The following is an 18,329-nucleotide window of genomic DNA, read 5'->3' as shown; positions in this document are numbered from 1 at the left end:
AGATCTTCTATGTTTATGTTTTACTATTTGCACCCCGAGGTGTATCTTCCCAACCTTATCCGAGGCTCCCCGTGGGAACCAAAAGGGCACCGTTTTGCTTTTCCTTTTTTTTTCTTACTTTTTTACCCCTAAAATAGTTATTACCAATGAAGGTATTCTTGTAATTAACACCGGAGAAGAGGGGATATCTTCGTAATGTTAGAAAAGTTTGACTATTTAGTTTAGCCTTTTCAAAAGGGGTGGGAAAAATTTAGAACACAAGAACTCGATTTCTATTAACTGTATCTCCCTCTCTGAAGATTGATTGAGCTAGAAGGATTAAACTGTCCCATCTCATATTATTTTAATTAGGGTTTGTATTTGGTACCTAAAAATCTTTTTCTTCTTATTTTTTTGTCTCTCTCTAGTTCTTCAAGCGACTAACTGATCTGAATCATCTGATTCCTTCAGTGTCGTCTCATTCTATAAGGTAATGATATAGTTTAGGCTCTCTATCTAGGTTAATCTCGTGTATATTGATTTGATTGAAACAAAAAGATATTGTTTGTTCTTATATGATTTTTAAATTTGTGAATTTTGTTATTTTTCTTTTGATATTGATACTAATTTTATGTTGCAGTGAACAATATCAATAATGGTTGTCGCCGAATCTAAATGTCCTGATGAACCTAGGGTTTGCAAAACAAAGAAGAGTAAAGAATTAAAATCGGTGGATAATTCGAAGAAATTGGCTCGAAAAAGTTTAGAAGTCAAAAAGATTATTAAGAAAAAGCATTTGATCAGTAAGATTAGTAAAGAACAAGATTATGATGATGCGGTAGATAAGATGGTTTTGTCGTCATTGTACAATTTCGGAGGATCATCGGTTAAAAATTTGTCTTCTGATTCTAAAAAAGAAAATCAAGTGAATCTACAAGATGGGTTTGTTGAGAAGGAAAATAAACCGTCTCATAAGTCTGCCCAATTTTTGAACAAAAGAAATCTAGCTAATGATATTGAGGTATCCGTTCAATCTGCGGTCAAAAAACTGAAGCTAATGGACGAATATGTTTCTGCCAAAGCAGAGGAGGAGGGAGAGGGCGGCGAGGAGGATGAGGCTTAAGAGGACAATATTCTGCTCGACAAGAGAAGAAAGAAGTTACTTGCTACTGTTGTATATATATGTTTTAAAACAAAATTAATTTTCATTTATTGTTTTTGTTAATATTGTTTTTAATAGTCTTAATGATCTTCGTAAAAGAAATTTATTTTTATTATCAATCCTTTGACCGTTTTTATTTAGTGAAAGTTAATGGTGTTAATTATGTGATAATAAAGTGTATTAACTATTGAAATTCTTGAGTACAAAAACATATTTTTGGTTGGAAATAAAGATAGAGTTTTTTCTTTAATGTCTTTGGAGTTTTGAAAGAAAAAGAAAAATGAATTCTTTGAGAGAAAGAAAACTATTGTAATCAACAATTGTTTTCTACAAGTTTGATTTTGAGCAAGAAGAGAAGTGTACAAGTATCACATACTCTCAAAGTGCAAGAGTGGTTGTGAAAGAGATTTACTTGGCTGTTTTATCCTGGGGACAAGGCGACATGGAAGAACTACTTGCACAATCTTGGGCAGAGCCGCGAAACGTCTTAAAGAGAGCGACCTGGTCGTGACTCGCCATAACATTATTTTTTTGGTTTTTCTTTGTGATTGTTTTGCAGGCGGATTTCGACAATTGTTCCAACAATTTTAAGACGATTTCTTGTGCCATTGAGATCAAACGAGAAACTATTGCTGGAAAAACGATAAATATCGTTGTTTATTTTGTTTATTGAATTACTATGGTACAATCCTTCGTTAAAGAGTTAACATGATGTTTGGATCCTTAGATTTCTTGATAACCAAAAATTGAATTTTGATGTCAAATTTTAATAGATGATAGTTGTAACATGTTATAGAGTTTTCTGTGGATCTCTTAAAGTAAAATGAATTTGGTCTTGAAATTTATATCTTATATATTAGATATCATGAGGATCGTCCCTATAAAATTTCAGAATTTTTGGCATCCTAAAAGTATTTTACAAAACCACATAATGTTGCTGAAAATTTCTGACGAGTAGAAATTTAGTCCCGAATAATTTCGTTTTTCTGATCTTTGTGTTGTCATTTTGAATTCGTGTGTAACATGAAACTTGTAGATCATGAACTTATATTCAATTTTTTTTTTGAAATTTTCCATTTGGATTTGTGGTTTGAGAGATGTGGTCATTTCAAAATCGTTGTGTTTGTATAAAAATATGAGATGTGAAGCTTGAGTTTAGAGATGTAAGAACTTAGAATAAAAATCATATTTGATTTTATTACTTTACTTTTATTTTTTTTTTGGAAATGAAAATGTAAGATTATTATTGGAAATCAAACCAGTGCGCGACAAATGTTTGATAAAATACTTAGTAGAAAGTTATAATCTATGACGTTATAACTATAAAACTTTACTTTGGTTGATACTTGGAGTTATAATTTTTATTTGAGTTTTAAGTACTTACATAAGTACATACCTTACTTATTTTGGGTTACAAATGCTCACATTTAAATGATTGTGACAGGTAATAATTTCACTTACTTGAGCAAGTTTTTGTTTTCCAATGAAAACAAAAATTGCGAGTAAATACTAGAGATTAATCGATGTATGGAGCAATGGTTTTGCTGATTCTTTTTTGGTGTGGAAAGAGTGGACAATGGTATATGACCAATTGAGCTTTCAAAGCAAATGAGGTATGTTTGATGAACTACTTGTAGTTATTGTAGTGATCAAATAATTGCATTCTAGATTGAAAATAAATTGATTGTTCAATCTTAGAATGAGTTGTACGGGAACTAGATATAGAGAAATATGTGACTCATACAAGTTTGGAATTTATGAGATAGAATTTGACACCAAACCAAAACCGAAAGAATAAGAAACCTAGTCAAAACAAATACGAATACCAACTCTCACCAAGAAATGAACATAATTTTAATTATGAAGTTATTTGATATGTTTGCATTCGGCATTGCAAGAATATCAAATATTGTTGACAATGCTTTTCAAGCTAAGATAATGTGAATTGTGGATACAGTGAGAGGTGATATATATTGGTGTTTTACACCATATTTGTTTTGATAGGTTATGGTTCAAAAGTAGAAACCGGGTCGTTTGAAATAAAGTGGTGTTGAGTTATACTCACATCTCTAGGATTGTTGGTATTGGTATGGTCTCATAAGTTTACTTCGGGTAGAACTATCTTGTTAAAGATGTTCATACCACCAAAATGAGAAAGAATCTAGTTTCCTGCGCCTATCTTATTTTTTAACAAGATTAAGGTTAAAATTTTTGTTGAACTTGATCATTGCACTACTACAATATAAATGTTATCTATGGAATGTTTGAACCAAATATTGTATTATTTATATGATATGACTAAAGCGTTGGAGTGCTTGAAATATGTGATTTTATCTTGCTTCTATGAAATTTTGGAGTTAGTGATGAGTATGAGGATGTTGTGTTTCCTCTAAAATTTCTAAGGATTTTTTAAGTAACATGTATAAAATTTTACCCAACACCCCAAAGCATGCAGACTCTCAATCTTGCTAGTTTTTAAAAGCATCGGATAAAACAAAATGTTTGAGAATTTTATAAGATATTTTTAGTATTTCACGTAGTCTAACTTGGTGACCAAAAATGATATTTTCAGTGATGAATTAGGCGATGTTGTCTGCACGAAAAATGTTTGTTTATTCGTCCTCTATATTGTGCCGAAAGGATTTTGAAATTGAATCATTACTTTATTAGTTATGAGCAAAAAAGCACAGAATGTCAAATATGAATTTAGAGAAATTATTTGCGCTTTGAAAAATAATTTCTAATTTTTGTACGAATGAGGAAATTTTGTAGTTTTTGAATTGATATTAAACACTAAAATCCGTCGTCTAACGAAGTCTATATAAATTTAATAATAAACGTGGATAGAAATGCAATTTGCATAAGTAACTTCTCAATTTTAGATATTTTGGTTTTGATTTGAAATTTCATTTTGAGTCGAAATAGTGGAGGTTCTTTACCCTAGTATGTTTGAATGCTAAACTTTGATTAAAGAGCCAGCTAGAAAAAGAAATCACAAAATCATAAAGAGTGGATGTGGAAATAGTAGGACTAAAACGAAATTTAGTCATCATTATTATTTTTTTTTTGAGATACTTAGCTCCTCATAATTTTAATCTTTGAAAAAGGTTTAAGAACGAAATGTTTTAGTTTCCCAAATAGAGACAGGGTAATTAATACTTGCTTTCATGTCGCTGGATTTACATTTTTGATTGGTGATATTGTTTCTACGATGCGTGATTTGTTGTGTATCATATGTAGAAAAATATATTGAATGAATTAAATGATGATTCTATGTAAACCCAGCATGAAAATAAAAACTTTGTAATCCCCATAAAAATGAAATGCATATAAATTTGATAAGTCAATATTTATTTTGAAACAAGATCTGAAGCAATTGAATCAAATGGTTTCAAAATTGACTGATGCGATAAACACATATTATATATGCATAAGTGATTCGCTGAATTTGTATTCTAACTCATATGATGTTAATGAAACTGAGAACATGCTTAGTTTATTATTTGACATGAAAGACTTGGATGAAGATAGTGTAAATTTTGAATTGAAACATTTCTTTCGGATCTATTCCACTATATTGAAAAAGATTTGTAAAGAAATAAAAAATATAGTCTTTATGAACTAGTTTTCACTCATTTCATTCTAATATTATAGTGCTTGTGATTGTGTGTGATTGAACTAGAAAATGAAAATGAGTATGGTGGCACGACGTTGTTTCTTGCTACTGATGGACTATATGTGTATTACTTCTGTAGTGGGGGTTACATATATGCAGATTTACTAATAATTCATGTGTGGGTAATTAGTAAAACATTGAGAAGGTTATGAGGTGTCATAAAAGAACCTTAAACCTAGAAATACACTATCTAAAATTTTTTACCGCAATCCTTTAAGGATATTATTGCGATGTTGATTGACATATCCTCTCAAATGAATCCTTCAAGGGATAGAGTGATTTAGTAATCCTCTAATAGATAGAGGGAGAACAGACATATTAATCCAATGCAATAGTACTGCGGCTATTGCAAGAGTTGAGAACCGTTAATTACAACGGTAGAGTCGACATATAAGGTGATAGAAAACATTTTTTTATACTATGAGAGTGGATTACATATTGTCTGAAAAGAGTTATTGTTGATCCTTTGACGAAGGATTAATAATAAGGTGTGAATATATCTTATGGGATGATGTTGATGCCCATTGAGAATTGAGTCATTTGTGATGGATACCCACCTAGAAATAGGTTCAAAGGGAATAACGATTCACAAATGATATGGACATAGTTGTTCGTGATTGAAACCCAACCTATAACTCAAGATTCTAGAAGTAGGTTCAAAAGGTAATCCCTACCTATGAATTGAAATCCCAAAATGTAGGTTCAAATGGGAGTAAGTCACGATAATATATAGACACAGAATCATGCTTTTGAGAATTCATCCCACACATGATATCCTGAAGCGAGTTAAGGTTGAGTTTTTGTTTTCTAAAACTCTTGATGGTGTTTATATCTCTATTTATAGTGGGGTACTTAGCTACATGAGTACTCTTGATAGACTCACATATATGGATGTGAAAGTGTGGCCGCTTTCTATGAGAATATGGGCAATTCTCTAGATCATTCATTAAACCGGGATTCAAGACAGGGCCATAATGTGTTGGCTTTAGACTTTACACTAGTAAGTTTTATGTGTGTTAGACAATATTTTTGTCTCCTAGAGTTCAAAGACTTATGTTCACTCTATGGTTAGATTTTGAGAGAGTCTAGAACTATGTAAAGGTTTAAAATCGAAAGATACCTTTATTTATGCACATCACTGTATGGATCTTGCTCAATGTTTTAAAAATATAAGTGGGGGATTGTTGGAAATATATGTTTTAAAACAAAATTAATTTTCATTTATTGTTTTTGTTAATATTGTTTTTAATAGGCTTAATGATCTTCATAAAAGATATTTATTTTTATTATCAATTTTTTGACCGTTTTTATTTAGTGAAAGTTAATGGTGTTAATTGTGTGATAATAAAGTGCATTAACTATTGAAATTCTTGAGTACAAAAACATATTTTTGGTTGGAAATAAAGATAGAGTTTTTCTTTAATCTCTTTGGAGTTTGAAAGAAAAAAACATGAATTCTTTGAGAAAAAGAAAACTATTGTAATCAACAATCGTTTTATACAAGTTTGATTTTGAGCAAGAAGAGAAGTGTACAAGTATCACATACTCTCAAAGTGCAAGAGTGGTTGTGAAAGAGATTTACTCGGCTGTTTTATCCTGGGGACGACGCGAAATGGAAGAACTGCTTGCACAATCTTGGGCAGAGCCGCGAAACGTCTTAAAGAGAGCGACCTGATCGTGACTCAGCCATAACATTATTTGTTTGGTTTTTCTTTGTGATTGTTTTGCAGGCGGATTTCGACAATTGTTCCAACAGCTACTTCATCAGTTGATAAATCAAAATCTACTGTCAAGAGAAAATCAACAACGAAGTTGTTTCCCCTGCTTCTTCATTTGAGAAGACTAATGGAAAAAAATGGTCTACTTTTGCACACCATGGCGTTATTTTTCCACCTCCATACAAGCCTCATGGAGTGAAGATGCCTTACAATGGACAACCTATTCAGTTGAGCCCTGAACAAGAAGAGGTGATTTTCTTATACTTAGATTTTTGTCATTGTTTTACGCAAGGCATGCCCCCACATTTTCGACTGACAAGTTTGAATTTGTTTTTCATCCAATGCAGGTTGCGACAATGTTCGCAGTTGTGAAAGATGCACATTACGCAATGGAGCCAAAGTTTATAAAAAACTTTATTAATGATTGGAAAGTAATAATTGCGAAGAAACATGTGATTTAAAAAATTAAGTTATGCGACTTCACGCCAATCTATGATTGGTACCAGAGTGAGAAGGAGAAGAGAAAACAATTAAGCACAGAAGTAAGTTTCTAAACACTATGTAGTTTGATAAACTAGATAACCGCTGCTCTATATTTTAGCAGTGTTGTATTATTGATTCCAAAATAAAATGTAGCGTAAGTGTTCTGAACATGATGTCTAATTTGGTTCAACAGGAGAAAAAAATCTTGAAAGAAGAAAAATTGAAGTAGGAGGAGAAATACATGTTGGCTGTTGTTGATGGCAAGAAAGAGCAGGTCTAGCTTGAATCCTTGTTTTTTGTATATATCGTGTTTTCTTATGTTTTCGTTGTGCTTCATGCCGTGACCGTGTCTGCTTACCAATTTTTTTGACATATTAATTCGCAGGTTGGAAACTTCAGAATTGAACCTCGTGGACTGTTTTTTTGTATTACATGTCAGGTGGGAAAGCTAAAGAAAAGAATTTATCCTAAAGATATTAAAATTAATACAGGAAAAGGGGAGTCAATTCCAGAATGTCCAATCCCTGGTGAAAGGTTCCGTAAACCAAAACTGTATACCAAGCATGCATTTGACAATTTGAAACTTCTCCTCAGTTGTTTATTTTTCATTATGCAAGATCTTTGAACATATTATTTCATGTTTTTCAGGTGGAAACAAGTGAAGCACGATAACAGTGTTGTGTGGTTAGCATGTTGGCAGGATCCAATCAATCCGAAAGAAGTCAACTATGTTTCTTTGGGTACTTGTAGTTCACTGAAATGTCAAAGTGACAAGGAGAAATATGAGAAAGAAAGGTTGCTCAAGGTAACTAAGTTGTTGTATCTCATACAGCTAGCCGTATTTTATCTGAAAATTTGAAAAAAAAAAAGACGATTTTACAGATATCTAATTAGCAGTCGTGACCATTTGATTGCAGGATTACATAGTTGGCATAAGAGCAAATTACAGAAAGGACTTCACAAACAAAGATCTAACGAAACAACAAATAGCAGTCGCTGCTTATTGTAAGGAAACGGTGGGTTTCTTAAATTGGGTCAACTTCCATATATAATATGGGTTGCCTAATAGACCATGGTTTCCTAGTATGAGTTGGTTTCTTAAACCAAGGAGGCTAATACTTGGGAACCAAGTTTGTGACTCCTATATAAGGAGCTCTAGGCTAAGTGTTTTAGTCATGCAATCCTCAATGTAAATCTCGTAGAGATGTAAGGGGTTCATCCCACCTATTGAGGTGGTTATGTGAGAGACCTAATGGTGGAAGGAGTACATCATTATGGTGTTTATGGGATACTTATCGATGTTGGAAGATATGTCGTTATGGATTATTCGTATGGAGAAGTTGGTAAGACATCTTGTTGAGGAGAAGATCATCTTGGTGGTGTTGGATTAGATTATTGGTGTTGAGATAAAGGCGTCCATGATAAGCTATATCAGGGTGTGCAGAGAAGATCTTCTCGTTGTGGTAGATAATGTGGTAAACATTATCTCGTATGGGTGAAGATGCTACTTTGGATCTTATAGGGTGCTTGTGAGAGTTCTTATGTTCTGTCACGTTGTGGTGAGTCGATCGATTGATTTAGTCAATCAGTTGTGTAATTCTCATTGGTGATTCTATAATAAAGAAAGAGGTCGTAGCCGTTCGGTGGATGTAGACAATACACACACACATTGTGTATATTGTTAACCCACGTTAAATCCGTGAGTACTTTATTTCTTGTTGCTTTGTTTATGGCTTGCATTTGTGTGGTTCTCTTTCTCTTCTTCTTATATCCTAGATCATAGTAAGGTTCATGGAGCAATCCGAGAGATCAAGTGTTTCTTGTTAGCTAATATGTTTCCAAAAGATTAGCACGTAGATGGATCTGAACCCCAACAATTGGTATCAGAGCGATCCAATTGTCCCAACAATTGGTATCAGAGCATTAGGTTAGATACCAATTGCCCCAACAATTGGCATCATGGCTTTAGGTTGGATAGAAGATTCGAAGAGATAAGTTTGGGTTTTCTTGATTTGCAAGAAAAATTTGAAGACGAAGGATTTTGTTTCATCAAGTATGTGAGGATTTGATGTTACAGTTTCCGAAGATGCGGAGTTTGATGTTTTCAAATTAATATGAGATTTGATTTCATCAGTTTTGGGAACAAAGCAAAGTAAGGTGTACTTCGAAAGGAATGGGATTATATCAGGTGATCTACATTCGATATGGTCAATAATTATTGTCTTGATGTTTATGGTGCTCTACATTGGAGATTTGACATTGATACTTATTGGAGCGTAAACCCTATACATGGATTCAAGTAAGTTTATTTATTCTCTATACTTCGTACTATTCTTGGAACTGTTTGAAAGACCTGCGTAGATTGGTTTTCAATTAATTGGTGTTTTCTTGGTAAGACACAAGAAGACAAGAATATTGTAGTTGTGATACAAATATTGATTTGTATGTTTGTGGAAGTAAAGACGTAATATAAGCATGTCAAAGTTTCATTATTGTTCCAAACCAAGGAAACAATAATTTGGTTATCAATCATCATCAATTGGATTATGTTGCTTCTTGTATTTAACCTGAAGTTGAAGAATGTGAACACGGATTCATACTCGTTCTACCTTAGTTGTTTGTTGCAATAAGGCTTTGTGGAAATATCGTAGTAGGTTTCATTTTGGAAATATTGTCCGTTGGACAGGGTTTGATATGTTCCAGAAGTGAAGAGTTTGATTTCCAGTCTTAGTATTTGAAGCATGTGACTACAAATAAGTTGCATGACATGGATCATTGGATGAGATGTGATATTATTGTGGTGGAGCTATGGATTCTTATTATTGTATAAGAAGCAGTTTGTCGACACAGTTTTTTAGGGTTCGTTTATCTGTGTTGAAGTTTGACATTGTTTCGGGTAGAACAATGTTTTGGAGTTTCTCTCGTACTGTTTCCGATGGAGAAGCTAGATAGTTTGTGATCTTTTGTTTCTTGTCGATGAAGTTCAGTCGAAGAGTTATTTTTAGTTGTACACCATTTGAAGTCGACCGGAGATGGTTGAAGTGCAAGACCATTGTGAGAAACAGGTTGGTCTATTATATTGCGGATACGTTCCTATTTTGGTAAAGACTCATTGTGAGGAATTAAAAAGGTATCGCTTGGACACTTCAATAGTTTAAAGAATAAAGATACAATACTACAATGTGTATGGTGGTGTGGCTAAGGAAGCTAGCGCATACTAATTGGAGAAAACACGGTGTGTGAATTTGAGTGGGCTACAATTTCGATGTGTTTTTACATCAACCTTTTATTATGCATTGGCTATTTGATTTCCTGATGATCAGTGTGATACTTTCTGTTGGAAAGAAAACTATTATATTAATGATAATATTTCGGGGTTTGCTCATCTGCTATAGTTATTGAAATTGATTTCAATAGTGATAGAGCCTGTAGAGATGAAGGTAAAAATTTCTATTGAGAAATTTTGTTCAGCAACGATATAGTTTCCGTAAAGTTATAAAAACAACATCGTCTTGAATTTCTTGGAGCTTGAGGAAGTTATCCAAAGTTTCAGATTATGGATGGGTGTGATTGGGTCTTTGTATGAGGACGGATTATCATATTTTGAAAGTTGGTGTACGTTTTTGGAGCAAGATTGGTAAAGGGTTATGTATAAGACAGAATGTGTGACTTTATGCATTGTTACGAGGGTAACAGTGAATTTTTCGACGATGGTCACAGTTCTATCCGAGTCCGATTGTGTTGTGGTTTGACTGTCATGAAGTCGAAACTACATGCTTGCTTAAGATATTGATAAAAGACTATCTTGACAATTATCCCTGTAAAAGGACATTGTTGTCAAAGCTCGTTGAAGTTGCTGAGGTGATGTAGAAAATGATGGTGTGTCAGTTGTTGAAGTCTTTGTGAAGCTGGACACGTGTTTGGTATGTATACAATGGTTGAATATATGATGAGATTTTTAAAAAGGAGTAAAAATCAAGTGGGGAAATATGGTCGTAGAATCATGATCCAATCGGAGATAGGCTTGTAAAGCAAGATTCATAGATATGAGCTCGAGATTGGCACGTAGTGGCAATGATCCATGGATTGGTTGTATTTGGTGCGCAGTTAGGGTCATGCTCAGTATGCTTTGGTACATACAAGATGGTTAGTTTCTTGGAAGCTAACATAAATGTTGGTTTGTCACAAGCTAACACAAAGTATCTCATTAACTCGCTTTCGTGGACATGCTCGTGGAAAAGAGCAAGTACGTGATCAGTTGTTTAAATAAGCAATTGACTCGGCTAGAGTTTAGAAACGAAGATGAAGACTATGGTTATGATAAGGTAATGCTTAGGAATACACATGAAGGCTACTGTGGTAGTTTTATTTGTTGATCGATTAGTTATGGATGTCAACCCTAACGGATGTGGTGCGCAACTTGGAGTTAATGGCTCAGAATAGTGGAACATTAACTTAGGTGGAGCAAGGCAGGCCAAGACAGAGTTGTGTTCGTAGTATGGAACAAGTTAGAAGGTGGCGAAGGCTCAAAGGCGCATAATGACTGTAACTAAGTTCGATTGGTAGCATATGGACAACGATCGTGTATGGTATGATTGAGTTGGCATGCAATACACGATAATAATGTCAATCAATGTGGAGTTTTGAACAGAAAGGAGTAAGGTGTATTTTCTCAAGATGTTTCATAACGAATGATCATATGATGATAGTTGTTGAGATGGTCAGATTTTTCACCGGTAGGTCGGATTGTTAAGTCTGAGTTGGTGATGTTCAAGTTTGGTTTGCTCTCTTCTGTTGGAGGTTCTATGTAACAATTTGGATGAAGTACATTTCAGTTTGATTCCTATTGAGGATATGTAGGAAACCAGTGATGGTGAAATCGATGTTCATAAGATAGAGGGATAACAGTCGATCGTCTCATGCATGAATGCATGATCCGAGGTGGAGATTGTAAGGAAACGCTTGGTTTCTTAAATTGGGTCAACTTCCATATATAATATGGGTTGCCTAATGGACCATGGTTTCCTAGTATGAGTTGGTTTCCTAAACAAAGGAGGCTAATACTTGGGAACCAAGTTTGTGACTCCTATATAAGGATCTCTAGTCTAAGTGTTTTAGTCATGCAATCCTCAATGTAAATCTCGTAGAGATGTGAGGGATTCATCCCACCTATTGAGGTGGTTATGTGAGAGATCTAATGGTGGAAGGAGTACATCATTATGGTGTTTATGGGATACTTATCGATGTTGGAAGATATGTCATTATGGAGTATTCGTATGGAGATATTGGTAAGACATATTGTTGAGGAGAAGATCATCTTGGTGGTGCTGGATTAGATTATTGGTGTTGAGCTAAAGGCGTCTATGATAATCTATATCAGGGTGTGCAGAGAAGATCGTCTCGTTGTGGTAGATACTATGGTAAACATTATCTCGTACGGGTGAAGATGCTACTTTGGATCTTGTAGGGTGCTTGTGAGAGTTCTTATGTTCGGTCACGTGGTGGTGAGTCGATGGATTGATTTAGTCAATCAGTTGTATAATTCTCAGTGGTGATTCTATAATAAAGAAAGAGGTCGTAGCCGTTCGGTAGATGTAGACAATATACACACACATTGTGTATATTGTTGAACCACGTTAAATCTGTGAGTACTTTATTTCTTGTTGCTTTGTTTATGTATTTCATTTGTGTGGTTCTCTTTCTCTTCTTCTTATATCCTAGATCATAGTAAGGTTCATGGAGCAATCCGAGAGATCAAGTGTTTCTTGTTAGCTAATATGTTTCCACAAAATTAGCACGTAGATGGCTCTGAACCCCAACAATTGGTATCAGAGCGATCCAATTGTCCCAACAATTGGTATCAGAACATTAGTTTAGATACCAATTGCCCCAACACTTACCTTATTGATATGTTGGCTCTTAGGGCTGGCAATGAGAAGGTAATTAGCATGTGTTCAAGTGTTGTTCTGTTTCTGTTATCCCCGGCGTACCTTTGATCCGTTGAGCGAGAGCCCTTCCACACGGGACTCCCGGATCACTATGGCCGACTTTCGTCTCTGTTCGACTAGTAGGTCTCACAGTCAGGCAGGCTTATACCATTACGCTTCTATTGAAAGGATAATGCCACTTAGAGTTCTCGTATAAGAGTTACATGGTCATTGCTTAATTTGTACGAAAACATCATTGCTTATTGTATACGAAGACTTCATAGTAATCACTATTAATTATGTCACAACAGGTTTTTGTGTGTTTAGAGTATTTGAAAACTTGCTAATGCCCTTTGTCATTATTCCTCAGATTTTTTAGGATGCAGATGAAGCTGATACAGTTGGTTGTTGCACCCTGAAAGTGGAGAATGTTACCTTAGTACCTCAAACGAACAAAATAGAAGCCAGTTTGTATAATTCTAGCATTTGGAGAATAACTACCTAGATATTTCTCCACTTCATGCTTAATCTTTTTATGCCTTACATGATTTGGATTTTTATCATATATCCAAATAAAATTCTTCGGTAAAGATTCCATACAATATGAAAACACTGTTGAAGTCGAACCTCTTGCATATGATGCAATTAAAAAGTTTAAAAAGGGTGAGCCCATATTTGCATATATCTTCGCATTTTTGTTTCTTTCTTTCCCTGATTGGATTGACATGATAGCACTCCACGTTTTATTGCAGGGAAAGATGACAGTGAAGATATTTTTGACAAGCTGAACAAAAATAAACTGAATGCTCATCTCAAAGAACTCATGCCGGGACTCACAGCCAAAGTTTTTCGTACTTACAATGCATCCATCACTTTAGATAACATGGTAAACATTTCCTCTAACTACTCTTTATTAAGCTTATTCTATTGTGGTTGATGGCAGTTGAATAGCACAACCAAAGGTGGTAATATTGGCGAAAAAATTGGTGTTTATGAACGTGCAAACAAACAGGTATGAAAAAGAAATTGCAGTAGAAAAACCCACATACTAGCTGTTTTATAAGTATCCACTTTTGGTTTATTCGATGGTTCAATGTCATTTTGCAGGTTGCAGAATTATGTAATCATCAACGTACTGAATCAAAAACCCACCCTGTCCAAATGTTAAAGTTGAATGAGAAAATAGTCGCTTTGAAGGTGACTACCACTTTTGAATTTTAAGCAATACAATTTATTTTAGGTACCTGTTACATGTTAAGATGGAATATATAGATACATGTTACAATTGATTTTAAAGATTACATTTAGAAATTATTATTTTTATCTTGTGCAGAATGTATTGGACGGACTAGAAAAGGATTTGGCGAGAGTGAGAAAAGGGAAATCTCAACTGATCAAGGATGCTGATGGGAAACCAAAGAAGATCTTGACCCCTGAAGCGTATGTTAAAATTCTCTTCTTTACACTATATGAATATATTTTTGTCTATTTGTTGTGTCGTCTTTTATAAGGTCACAATTTAATATCTAAATCTACAGATTAGAGAGAAAAATGGATCAGACCACTAAGAAGATTGAGAAAATGGAATAAACTATGAAGAAGAAAGAGGAACTGAAGAATGTTTCATTAGGCACATCTAAGACTAATTATCTTTATCCTAGGATTTCAGTTGCTTGGTGTAAGCGCCATGAAGTTCCAATTGAGAAGGTAAGACATTCAAGTGTGATTTATTCATGTGTTTAGTGGTATTTTAGCACCCAGCACAACATCTATTGGAATAATGTTTGGTACTTACATTTGCTGTTTATTATTGACATGACAATATACCAACGGACACTTCTGGGGAAGTTTGCTTGGGCAATGGATGTTGACCCTGGCTTTAGATTTCAACCTTCTGGATTTCGGTAAAAATTGCCGAGTCTATATTCTTGCAACATTTGCTTATTCTCTGGCTTCTATTAACTAGGAATTGAATGTGGTTAATGCTGGAAAAGAAATATAGGAAGCACAATTTGTTTTCCTTGAAGGATATAGAAAAATACAGATCCGTATGTAATAAGACTCGGACTTCATTATTGTCGGAATTTTAGGATGTGCGAAGTAGTCCATATGCCCTCTTCCATTTTTCATACGACAATTCCATTATATACGTTAATGAAAACCACATGCATCAATCTATATCCCAAAGAAAAAACTGGCATCAATCCATGTTCCAAAGAGAAAACATCTGAAGACGGAAACAAAACAAAGCGGGCATGGATCATTTCTATATCGTCAAATATAGATAAGTTACCGTCAGGGCCGTCTTAGGCATAGGGCGGCATGGTCTACCGCCCTAGGCCCAGATTTTGAACAGGCCCCATAAGAAGTTTGTACGTTTGTTTACATCAGGCCTATTCCTATGCACATGCCAAAAAAAGTTGTTGACATACCAAGTGGCATGGCAAGCTAATTGTGCCACTATGGGGAAACCACTGAGCGACCAAAATTTTAGCGAGCGATGTTGACTATAACGCCAACAATAAAGTCTTTATCGCTAGTGCTGCCATGAATATTGTTCGCTGTTGACTCTAGCGCAAACAACTAGTTCTTTATCGCTATAAATAGGTAATTTTTAAATTCAGAACTTACCCCAACATTTTTTACACAAATTTTTTCTCTAATTCTCTCTTTCTCAATCTAAATTTCTTTATTTCTTTCTTTCTCAATCTAATTTATTTTTTTGAATTTTTCCGAATGGCACAATTTCAAACCCAATTTGATTCGGCAACACAACTTGATTTTTCCGGAATAGTGCTTGAAGGTGCCGTTAAGAAGATATGTGATAGATAGAAAGAAATAGAAAAGAAGCAAAGAAGTCTTCAAGTTTTGGATATTAACCAAGTCAAACCCGCAACTAAGAAAAAGGTAAAGAAAAGTTCAAGGTAAGGAAAATCAAGGCAAAACAAATTTGAAGCTAAAGAAGAAGATAAACAAAGGAAACTCGCTAAAGAAGAAGATAAACAACGGAAACTCCGTTCATGAGCGCATTGATTGGAAGTTTGGTGAAATGAAGAAGATTAACAATGTGAAGAACATTGTCTCAAATTTTTATTTTTAAAGTCTATATTTAGCGTATTGATTTCTCTTCTCTTGTGAGTTTTTCATCTTCACCTTCAAACATCAATGTTGTTCTTCTCTGCGAGTTGTTTTTTAGATTCGAATTTAGGGTTTTGTGAATCCGAATTTAAGAGTATTTGTAGTCTCTAAATTGGGGTTTTCTTTGTGCAATTTTGGAGCGTCTGTATTGGGGTTTTTATGTTTAGCTGCAGAAGGATTTTGTAGAGGATTATTTAATCGATAGTGGTTAGGGTTCCAACAAGTTTTATTCTTTCTTTTCTTCTTTTCTTTTCTTGTCTGTTCAGTTCTTAATCTCTTCCCTTCTGTCTTGTTTCAATTCGGAGTTTGAGGTTTTTCTTTGGGAATTCATAGTTGCATAGTGTGGTATTTGAAATCAGGGAATTGGTTTGGTTGGGGTTTGTTTTGTTTGGAAGAGGTGTTTCAGTGAAATTTAGGGTTAAGATTTTTCGAATTGATTGACTGCTTTGTGAATTTGTAGTTCAATTAGGGGTGGGTTTTGTGTTTTGATTGCAAGGGAGCAGTTTAACCAATTAGCTCTCTATCCTCAGTGGTGTATAGTGTAAGAGTTATCAAATTAGGACTTTTCTGTGTAATTGAAGTTGTGTTTGGGTTGGGTTTTGTGGTTTGTCTTCAAGGGAGAAGTTTCATCAATAGATCCCAATCCCTCAGTGCTGCAAGTAAGTAGTTTCAACATAAGTTCTGTAATTGGTGTGAGGCTGTGATTGTTCTGTGTTTGATCAGTGGTGTGGATATTTTAATGAAAGTAACTTTGCAGTGGGGTTTTCTGTATTTTTTTATGAAGCAATTTTATTTTGTGAGTGATTGTATAGGAGTTTCAGTGGTTTTCTTTGACCAGTTTTGAAGATTGGTGGTGTGGGGTTTTTTGTATTAATTAGTTGTTTAATGAATGGTAATTTAAGTTTTCGATTGGGATTGTTTACCTAATTTGAACTCTTAATTTCCCATTCCTTGAATTCTAATTTTTCTGTTAGTTTTCTCCTTTGTGACCTGGTTTGAGTGGTTATTCTCTCCCCCTCTGCGAAATGCCGATAACCAGATCATCTTTTGTTAGTGTTACTCCATCAACAAGGTTTCCTATCTATTCAAGAGGTGATACTTTGGAGTCTTCTTCAGCAGAGCCCTCTGCAAGTTCTCAGGTGCAATCTTCATGCAATGACTATGAATAAGATGGTGTTGCGTCATGCCACTGCCCTTACAAGCATTTTTAAAATTTTAAGGATGGTGTAGGTGAGAGAGGTTATGCTAAGACCTCTATTCTTAAGCATATACAGGATAGACACTTATCTATTGAGAATGGTTTCTCTATATGCAGGAAGGATCCGTGCTAAGGCTCATATTTACAGGGCTTGGGAAAGTTTGTTGAACCAACTGCGTATGTTTTTATGCTTTCCTTATATGCGTTGGTACTCATGGAAACGACCATGTCGAGATCATGGGGGGTGGTGGTGTCATACAAGGTCCATTTAATGGTAGGAGTTCTGACTTCCTTTTATATGGTGTTGACAAACCTACTTCATCTACCTGTGACACTGATACCAACTCGGACAAGCCTGTAGGCATTGGTGATGATTCTGTGAGTCTTTCTATTAAATTGCTTGACCTGGTGTTTCAGAAACAGATAGCTACTTTATCGAGCATTCCACCACAGTGCATGCTCAGCTTTTTTAGAATCCTAAAGGCTTCGTTAGATAAAGTTTTGACCCAACCAATGATTTATCTTCTTGGTTGCAGTTGCTTCTTCTACCTACTTGCAGTCTTAACCTTTATGTACCAAAGAGTTCCATGGAGGAGAGATCAGGCACTAGGAAAAGGCTACAAGCAGCATCAATCAACTAGGCCCTGGCTAAGTCGAGAGAACCAAATGGTTACATCACATTGGTACAACAATTGTTGGAGACTAACCAAAAGATTCATAGAAGTAGGAAACTTAGCAAGAAGAAGCACAAACCTGACATCGAATCTTGCAAAAATAAAATCAGGTATGGGCACTATAAGGCTTCCATTAGAATCCTCTCTTCCATATAACCATGACATGTTACAGGAGCTTCAACTGAAACACCCTTATGTCCCCCCTACCATCATGCCTCCAGATGAGATTGATGTTGCGCCCGTGTATGTTTATGTCAAAACTGTTTTGCTTGCTATTAGGAGTTTCCCCAAGGGAACTTAATGTGGCAGGGATGTACTTAGAGCACAACACCTTTTGGATGCTCTAAGTGGTTCATCGGCTGCAGTTTCTGAAG

At 34.8% G+C, this 18,329-nt stretch overlaps 1 pseudogene; it reads left to right on the top strand.

Moving 5' to 3' along the window:
• Positions 1-2,572: 2,572 nt before the first annotated feature.
• Positions 2,573-14,853, top strand: LOC113290934 (annotated as a pseudogene).
• The last annotated feature ends 3,476 nt before the right edge of the window (positions 14,854-18,329 follow it).

This window comes from Papaver somniferum, chromosome 6 (assembly GCF_003573695.1).
Source record: "Papaver somniferum cultivar HN1 chromosome 6, ASM357369v1, whole genome shotgun sequence".
Lineage (NCBI taxonomy): Eukaryota > Viridiplantae > Streptophyta > Magnoliopsida > Ranunculales > Papaveraceae > Papaver > Papaver somniferum.
Note: the sequence above shows the minus strand (reverse complement) of the source record. Positions and strands in the feature narration are given on the sequence as shown.